We start from the raw sequence: 9,101 nt of genomic DNA, 5'->3' as shown, positions 1-9,101 counted from the left end.
ACTGCTATTGACTTTCTTAAGAATGACCCAAAAAATGTTTTTACAAATGCTATATCTTCACGTCTCCCTCTTTTTTCTTTAAGTTGGCCAGGTCTCTCCAGAATAGCTGGAGGGAAGTCACAAATCCTTGCTAATACCAAGCAATCAACAAGTCCTGCTTCTCTTCCTGGAGTGATCAGTTCAGAGTTGCCCATTTGATAAGCAGCTTAACTGAAATCAGTTCATTTTGTTTGTTGATGCAGTCAAGCTTCTAGAATGCTTCCTAGCCTATAACAGGTACTCAGTATAGCCTGTTAAGTGAACATTTTAGTTGAGTTGTTGACATTTCTCTGGGTGGGCCATCACATGCATCTCTTGGGCATCTGTTTTGTCTGCTTTGTCTTCTCAAGGAGACCCCTGGAAATTACATCAGAGTGAATTTTGTGAAGCCTGCACATTAAACAGGCTTCCAAACTCAGTGAAAGTCTTCTCATGATATGATTATAAACAGAAACCATAATAGTTTTATTGACATGTTATTCTCATACCATTAAATTCACTTACTAAAGTGCACAGTTCAGGGGGTTTTAGACTATTCACAGGGTTGTGCAACCATCACCATAATATAATTTTAGAACACTTTCATCATCCTAAAAGGAAACCTCATAACCATCAACAGTCATTCCCCATCAGTCCCTCCCGCAGCCCACCCAGCCCCTGGCAAACCACTAACCTACTTTCTAGTTTTACAGATTTGCCTATTCTGGACATTACATATAAATGGAATCATACAATGTGTATGGTCTTTTGTGTCTGACTTGTGTCATTTAGCAAAATGTTTTCAACATTCATCCATGTTGTAACAGGTATCAGGACTTCATTCCTTTCTATTGCTGAATAATATTCCATTATATGGATGTACCACATTTTATTTATTCCTTCATCATTTGATTGCTTTTACTTTTTAGCTACTATGAAGAATACTTCTATGAACATTTGCTTACAAGTTTTTATGTGGCAATATGTCTTCCTTTCTCTTGGGCACATTCCCCAGCATGGAATTATTGTGTCAATATGGTATCTCTATGTTTAACCTTTTGAGGAACTACCAGACCATTTCCCAAAGCAGCTGTCCCATTTCATATTCCTGCCAGTGTGTGGAGGATCCAATTACTCCACATCCTCACCAGCACTTGTTATGTTATTTGACCCTTTGATTATGGCTAGTAGGTGTGAAATAGCGTCTCACTGTAGTTTTACTTTGCATTTCCCTGAGGGCTCCTGGTTTTGAGCATCTTTTTGTGTGTTTATTGTATAACTTCTTTAGAAAAATGTACAGATGTAGGTTTGACCTTATTTCTATTGGCTAATTTTGCTGAAAACTTTTGTGAGGCTGCATTATGAAACCAAAATTCTTTTTTCCCTAATAACAAACAAGGTATTATTGAAACCCTGATTAACTCACATGCCACTGATTTAGAATGCCTGTATCCACAAAGAAGGAAAAGATGATTGTATTTTCTATGCCACCAAAGTCCCATCACATTCTATGTCTGGCAGGAAAAAAAAAATCAGTCTAGTTGAGCAAAAGTGTAATCAGAGTTAGTGTAAGTTTAAACTCTAAATGGCTTTTAGAATTCCCTTTTCTTCTTTTGTTTGGTTTTTTTGTTGTTATTTCTGTTTTGGGGGGAGCGGTAATTATATTTATTTATTTATGTGGAGGTGCTGGGGATTGAACTCAGGACCTCGTGCATGCTAGGCACACACTCTACCACTGAGTTATACCCTCCCTGTTGCTTCTCTTCTTTTAACTACATGTAGTAACTGAGGCTAGTTTATTGTATACTTTAAAATTACAACTTTTCCCACTTTTTAATTTCTCTACTAGTAAGTTTGTTCTCTTAAGTTGCTATATGCCAAGTCTTATACTAGGTTTATTCCAACTGTTGGTTCATTTAAACTTTGCAAGAACCCTATGAAGTGTATAGCTTATGATAGCTATGCTGTGTAACAAATCATCCCAAAACTTAGTGGCTTAAAACAACAACCACAATTATCTCTCATAGTTTCTGTGGATAAGACACAGATGGGATGTCTTAACTCTGCTACACCACATCTGGTGCTTCAGCAGGAAGACTTGAAGGCTGGGGGCTGAATTATCAAATATCTCTCAAATGACTGGCAGTGGATGCTGGCTGTTGATTGAGACCTTCACATGGCCTAGGCATGTTCTTCTCAACATAGTGGCCAGATTCCAAGACCAAGCATCCTGAGAGAGAACCAGGTGGAAGCTGTATAACCTTTATGGTTGAGTCCCAAAAGTCACTCAGCATTTCCATCACATTCACAAAAGTCCACCCAAGTTCAAGGAGAGGAAATGCAGACCCTCCCGGTTATGGACTGCAGTGTGCACTGTGATGGTTAATTTTATGTGTCAACGTGACTGGGCCACCGGGTGCCCAGACTGAACATCATTTCTGGGTGTGTCTGGAGGGTATTTCTAGATGAGATTAGCATTTGAATCAGTGGGCTCAGTAAAGCAGAAGGCCCTCCCCAATGTGGGCAGGTATCGTGCAGTCTACTGAGGACATGAATAGAACAAAAAGTAGAGGAAGGGAGGAGTCATCCTCTTCCTACCTGCCTGTTAAGCTGGGACATCAGTCTTCTCCTGCCCTTGCACTAGGACTTATACCCCTGGTTCCCAGGCCTTCAGACTCAGACTGAAGTACACCACTGGCTCTCTTGGGTCTCCAGTTTGCAGACAGCAGATCATGGGACTTCTCAGCCTCCAAAATCATGTGAACCAGTTTCTCATAATAAATCTATTTATATAAAGAGATAGATTTATATAGAGATTGCACATATATACATATACTAAAACTTGTGCATGTCTGTGCATTGGTTCTGTATCTCTAGTACATGTATCCCAACACCATTCATATGCTGAACTCCTAGTCCTCATACCTCAGACTGTGACCTTATTTGGAAATACTCTTTACAGAGTTAATCAAGTTAAAATGAGGTCATTAAGTCAGGCCCTAATTTAATATAAGTGGTATCTTTATAAAATTGGGGAAATCTGAAGACAGCCCAAACCAAGAGAACACCATGTGAAGATGAAGGCAGAAATCAGAGTGATGCTTCTACATGCCAGGAAATGCCAAAGATTGCCAGAAAATCCACTCAAAGCTAGAGACAAGGCATGGAACAGATTCTCCTTCACAGACCTCAGAAGGAACCAACCCTGCCAACCCCTTGATCTCAGACATCCATCCTCCAGAACCGTGAGACAATAAAGGTCTGTTGTTAAAACCACCCAGTTTGTGGTACCCTCAGCCCTCTGTATCCTGGGATGTGGAACCCACCGATATGGAGGGCTTACCAAAGCATCTGAAGATTTCAATACCATGGAGGGCCCTAGAACCAGTCCCCTATGGATGCTAAGGGACGACTATAGTTTATCACAGCAACCCTAGGAAACTAATCCACCACCTCTTGATGAAGGGCCATCACACTGTAAGAAGAGCATGTGGAATGGGGTAGGTATGGTTGTGGCCATCTTTGGAAACTACAACCTGTCACAGTGCATCCTCTGGCCAACAAAAATCCACCTCCCTCCCACATGCAAAATATGCTCGTCCCTCACTGCAAAACCACCAAGTCTCATCCCATTACAGCACCAGCTTAAAAGTCCAGGACTTTGTCATCTAAATCAGATCCAGATGGAGTTGAGGCTTCTGGAGTGCAGTTAAGGAGCACAACTCCTCTGGAGCTGAAGAGTTGTCAATTAAAGAGTCCAGTTATCTATCTCCCCACTACGGGCTACATGCAATGGGAAGACAGGTCACTGATGTCTTCTCCTTTCCAAGTTCTCCTCGTTCTCCTAAAGAGAAACCATCAACTCTAAAACTACATCAAAGATCTCTCTCATATTGTATTCTTCCCTTATTTCCTCCCTCCTTATAGAATTAGATGATCTCAAAGTTGGAAAGGGATTTAAAGTTCAAACCAACCTTACACATAACCTGGAAAAATCTCACTCCAGACACGATGTTGGGCAAAGAAAGTCAGGCCCTGCAGACTCAACACTGCATCATTCCATGTGTGGGAAGCTCAAAAGCTGGCAAACTAAGCTGAGGTGATAGACGTCAGAATAATGGTTACCTTTGGGGGATGGTTTGACAGCAAGAGGTCACAAGGGATCCCTCTCACTTGACCTGGTTGGTGGTTGCACAGGTTTATAAATAATGTAAAAATTCATCTTAAGATTGTGCACTTTACGTAAGTTATACCTCAGTTTTTTTTAAAGGGGGTTTAAGTTAGTTCTATGGTTCCCATACTTAAGGACTTCATAAACCAATCAAATTCCATACTTCCCTCCCCATCTCCCAATGGGAAGAAGTCATTTTCTAGAAGGACTATGGATTAATGTTATAACTGGGAAAAAGCCCACCACCTCTCTTGCCTTCTGAGACAGCCCACACTCTGTCTATTGAGTGTATATCTCCCTGAATAAATCTACTTTCACTCTAAAAATTAAAATTATTAGGAAAAAGCAGAATGCTTGCTTCCTGGGTTTTAAAAGAAGACTGATATTGAAGCTATGCTCCAAAAATCCCACAAGGGAGCGCAAAAGAGTTGCTGTGATTCAAACTGCTGTTTCATGGTCCCTGCTTTCCTTCCTCACACCCTTTCTGCTTTCAGGCTCTGTCCTTGTGCACACCAACAGGCAAGGGCTAGACTTGTCCTTATTTGAAAGCTTCTATTATATTAGTAAGAATGAGAAATGCCAAAGCAGGATTTTGTAAAATTTGTGGTATATTTTAGATGTTTTTCTTTCACATCTGTGGTGAACAATAACCTATGTTAGACTCCATACACGGTAGAATATATTTCTGGGACTGTTTTGGTATTTTCTGCATCTTTCCCCAAGGGGCCATTTCCCGCCAAAGAAACACACACCTGCTTCTCTCAACACATACCGCACACACACACACACACACACCCCACACACACCCCACACATGCACGTACACATAAAGGTTTCAGCCAAGTGTGATGTTGTCAGTATCTCCCAGTTTCTTGTGGTCCCTCAAGCCTGCCAAGCTCCCAACAGCCTGCAGGTTTCCAAACAAAAATCCAGCAAACTCATCCACATGGAAAAGACTGGATCCAAAGCTAAACTATTCATCCAAAACGTGAACATTTTTATAGATAAGAGATGTTGGTATTTTTTTTTTTTAATGATAGGACCATAAGTACTGGTTCTACTGTAGCAAAAAGCCAGATGGGCCCTCTGGTCCTCAGATCCCTGGGTTCTGCAAGTAGCTGTCATTTGTCAGAAACTGGGCTTCGAGTCTAACTGCTCTGCACTGGAGAAGCAGCCCAGGAAAAGTGCCAAGTCAGCCCTGCATAAGCGGTGAGCTTCTGGGAAGAGCTTACTGGGTGAGCGAGGCCAGTGCTGCAGAGCACCGCTCAGTGCTGAAGGGGAAGGGGTCTGGGGAAAGCGGGCTTCAAAACTCCTGGGCTTTCTGTCTCTTCAAAACTTCAGATTGGCAGAAAGAGGAAGTCTCTACTGATCCCCCCACCCCAAAACAGCCAAGACTTCCCGAGACAGGGAGCAAGTCACATGGAAATCCTACCTCCCTTGGAGATTTCTGAACATTCATTTAGCATGTTCTTGATTTGGAGGTGGGGAAAGCATAGGAAATGTCCATGAGGATGATACTTATTTATCCTGTTATTACTAAAGTCATAAAGTGCCTGCTAGAAATCAGACTCTGGGCTAAGCGCATTACCCTCATTCAATCCTCCAAACAACCCTCAGAGGTAGGTATGATGAACACTTTTTAGAGCTGGGGAAACTGAAGTATAAAGTAGGTGACTTATGTTATGGACTGAACTGTGCCCATGCCAAATTCATATGCTGAAGCCCTAACCCCAAAATTGACTAGATTTGGAGATGGGGCCCCTCAGGATGACCCCAGGCTAAATGAGGCCATAAGGGTGGGACCCTAATCCAACAGGATTGGTGTCCTTGTAAAAAGAGGAGGAGATACCAGGAATACACATGCACAGAGAAAGGGCCATGTTAGGACAGGGAGAAGGTGGCCATCTGCAAGCCAATGACAGAGCCCTCACCAGAAACCAACCCCACGGGCACCTTGAGCTTGGACTTCCAGCCTCCAGAACGGTGAACAAATAAACTTCAGTTGTTTGAGTCATTCAGTCTGGAGTATTCTGTTGTGGCAGCCCTAGTGAGCCATACAGGTGACTCATCTGAGATCTGGTAAATAGAAGAACTGAGATTTGAACCCAGACCATTTGGCACTGAGTCAATGCTTTTAACAGCTGTTGTACAGGACCTCTTGCCCTGAGAAGAGAGAGAGTTCAAGAGTCCTGTTGGAGAACATGATGGCGATCCCAGGAACTGCCAATATGCACGGGCATTTACTCCACACCAGCCCCACTGCATTAAGTGCTTTGCATGGATTATCCACTTAATACCAACAACAATCCTGGGGGATTATTGCTATTATCTCCCCCTTTTCACAAAGGCTTGAAGAGGAATCCAATGCTCACACCAGTCAGAATAGCCAATATGGAGATTCCTTAAAAAACTAAAAATAGACTTACCATATGATCCAGCAATTCCACTCCTGGGCATGTATCTACAGGGAACTCTAATTCAAAAAGATACATGTACCCCAATGTTCACAGCAGCACTATTTACAATAGCCAGGTAGCCAGGCATGGAAACAACCTAAATGTCCATCAAAAGATGACTGAATAAAGAAGCTGTGGGGTGTGTACACACACACACACACACACACACACACACACACACACACAAATGGAATACTACTCAGCCATAAAAAAGAATAAAATAATGCCATTGGCAGCAACAGGGATGGACCTGGAGATTGTCACTCTAAGTGAAGTAACCCAGAAAGAACAAGAAAAATACCGTATGTTATCACTCATATGTGGAATCTAAGAAAAAAAAAGATACAAATGAACATGTTTACAAAATAGAAACAGTCTCAGAGACATAGAAAACAAACTTATGGTTACCAGAGGGGAAAGGAGGTGGGAAGGGATAAATTGGAAGTTCAAGATTTGCAGATACTAACTACTATATATAAAATACATAAACAACAAGTTTCTACTGTATAGCACAGGGAACTATATTCAATATCTTTTAGTAACCTATAATGAAAAAAATATGAAAAGGAATATATGGATGTACATGTATGACTAAAACATTATGCTGTACACCAGAAATTGATGCAACATTATAAAGTGACTATACTTCAATTTTTAAAAAAAAGGAATCCAAAGGGGGCAAACTCATTCCAGAGCCATTCTGGAACATCATGCTGTACTACAATTATTTATAACTATTAGAGATCATTTTGTTATGGTCAGCTCCACCACCTGGCCAAAATCTGTTCACCTGGGCCTCCCAAGTACAAGAACACAGTTGAGTCAAGTAAGAATTAAGTCCCGAATTCTCTGAGAAGGACTTTGAAATAAATGAGCCAATGAGGAAGGTGACCTCACTGGGGAAAAGGGCCCATGGGGAGGCAGCCTGGCCCTGATGGGCAAGGACAGAGGTGGAGCAGGGAAAAGCACTGTGAGAGGAGCATGCCCGGCCAGAACTGCTGCAGAGCAGGGGTAAACGGGACCCCTGCCCCTTTTCTCTTTTAATAAGCAGTGGCTAATGGGGACTCAGCAGCAGTCAGGTTGGGGTCAAACGAGAGTTGATAACATTGCCTCTGACTCCAGCCACATTCTTTTCATCCCCTCAAATAGGCCTCATTTCCTTTTTTAGACACTCAATTTCATCAGTCATGGGTGGATTAGGAAGGACATGTAAGTCACCTCCATTCTGCTGATACAGCATTTCCCAAAGGGCTCTGTGTTCCACAGATCGGCACACCTGAGACAGGAAGGCCCTTTCCAATTCTTTCTCAACCTCGTGACTACGTCAGCAAAAAAGACTCAGCTTGGTGTTAATATGCTTTCACAACGCCTCTCATATTTGAACAAAGAGAAAGAAGACTTCAGATCCAGAGCCTGCCACGGGCAGCAGTGTCTGCCCTCCCATCTCTTGGAAATGCCAAATTACACATACAGAGTCCCACAGCTCACTGATGCCCTGTTCACTTTTTAATTCTTTTTACTTTCTATGTTGCATTTTGGAGGGTTTCTGTTGCTATGACTTCAAGTTCACTACTTTCTTCCATGATGTCTAATCTTCGGTGAAGCTCATCCGGTGTATTTTTTCTCTCAGACATTTAGTTCTCATGTTGAGAAGTTCGATATAGGTCTTTTAAATATCTTCATGTCTCTCCTTAACTTCTTGATCACGTGGAGTACAATTATAGTAACTGTTTTGATTTCTTTTCTACTGTCTTGTCTCTTGATTCAAATGTGTCGGTTCTTGGTGAGTTTCGATTGATTTTTCTTCTCATTATGAGTCCTAGTCTCCCGCTCCTCTGAGCAGCTGCTGGGCATTGTGAATTTGATGTTGTTGGATATTGAATATTTGTGTTTTCTATAAAAATGATTCTTGATCTTTGTTCTAGAATGTATTTAAATTATTTGCAAGCCATTTGATTCTTTCAGGTCTTAACATTCAAGATTATTAGGCAAGATCCAAGCAGTGTTTGTCTAGGGCTAATTATTCTCCACGACTGAGGCAAAAACCTCAGTATCCTACCCCAGGAATTATGAAGTTTCCCATTTCAGCTGGTAGAAAACCACTCTTCCTGGCCGCACATGAGTGCCAGGTGCTATTCCCTCTAAACCTTCCAGGTGGGTCTCCCCTCAGCCTCACACATGTACTCTGCCTTATACTTGCAGAGACCCTCTGCAGGCTTCCAGAGTTGTGTATGCTCCCTCCTCTCCAGCAGTCTGTACCGTGAGCTCTTGCCACTGTGGTCTCCCCAGACTTTCAACTCTCTCCCCTCAACTAAGGGCGCCACTGGGCTCCACCCAGGTCCTCGTGCCATGTGCCACAGCCTGGAAGTTCTCTAAAGGCAGAAAGCTGGGGTGATCATAGGGCTAGCTTTGTTTCCTCTTTCACAGACCACTAGCCTTTCTTGCTTGATTCCTAGT

The sequence above is a fragment of the Camelus dromedarius genome, chromosome 14, assembly GCF_036321535.1.
Source record: "Camelus dromedarius isolate mCamDro1 chromosome 14, mCamDro1.pat, whole genome shotgun sequence".
Lineage (NCBI taxonomy): Eukaryota > Metazoa > Chordata > Mammalia > Artiodactyla > Camelidae > Camelus > Camelus dromedarius.
This window is presented reverse-complemented; position numbering follows the sequence as displayed.